Source organism: Cynara cardunculus (genome assembly GCF_001531365.2).
Source record: "Cynara cardunculus var. scolymus isolate 2C chromosome LG 13, CcrdV1, whole genome shotgun sequence".
In the NCBI taxonomy this organism is placed as follows: Eukaryota; Viridiplantae; Streptophyta; class Magnoliopsida; order Asterales; family Asteraceae; genus Cynara; species Cynara cardunculus.
Window position 1 is genome coordinate 14,560,689 of NC_037540.1, and position 847 is coordinate 14,561,535.

The following is an 847-nucleotide window of genomic DNA, read 5'->3' on the forward strand; positions in this document are numbered from 1 at the left end:
ATACCGCCGATCGAAAACAACAAAATCGTGTGAAACAGCAAAATCGTGTGAAATCCAGTGACAAAATCGATACCGCCGATTGAAGGGGAAGAAGGATGACGCTTGCAATCAATACCACCGATTGAAGGGGAACGATTCGTGAAGTATACGGTGGAAGTGAAGAAGGGTTTTGAGAGGGTAGATAGGTAAAACATTTCTTGTTCCACTTAGTTCCAGGGGGGTAAGGGTGGACAGGCTTGTCCCACCCGTGTTCTAGCTAGTTCTAGTGAGTCCAACATAAGGCCACACCAAACATAGGACAATTGTGTTCTGTCCTGTCCTGTCCCACTCTGTCCAACATACCAAACACACCCTAAGGGATAATTATAAAAAATGGAATCAAGTTATTTCGATCTTCAATCACACACGTCTGATTATTTGAATTTTTTTATTAATTTAAAAACTAAATTATATTAAAAATAAGTACATATTTTAAGCTTGATAAAAAAATTAAATATGTCAAAATACTCGTTTTTGATATTATCTTTTTACTAAAAATATTAATTATATTTAGAAATAAGGCATAATCTATTTTTAATGAAAAAAGAATTTTTGGGCAAGTTATAAACTTGATTCCTTCATTTGAGAACGATAATATACGTTTTGAAAAAAATTCAATCTTTTATTTTATTGTTTACAAATGTGTAAAATAGCGATATGCAAAAAATAAAAGCTGTTATATGCATTATTGATTTACAGTTAATAATTACCAGCGTGGTAATGACATGATCGATTGATACTAGAGTTGTTCATGGCCGGATGACCCGTTAGATCTGGTTCATTCGGCTCGCTAGAAATACGGGTTTGG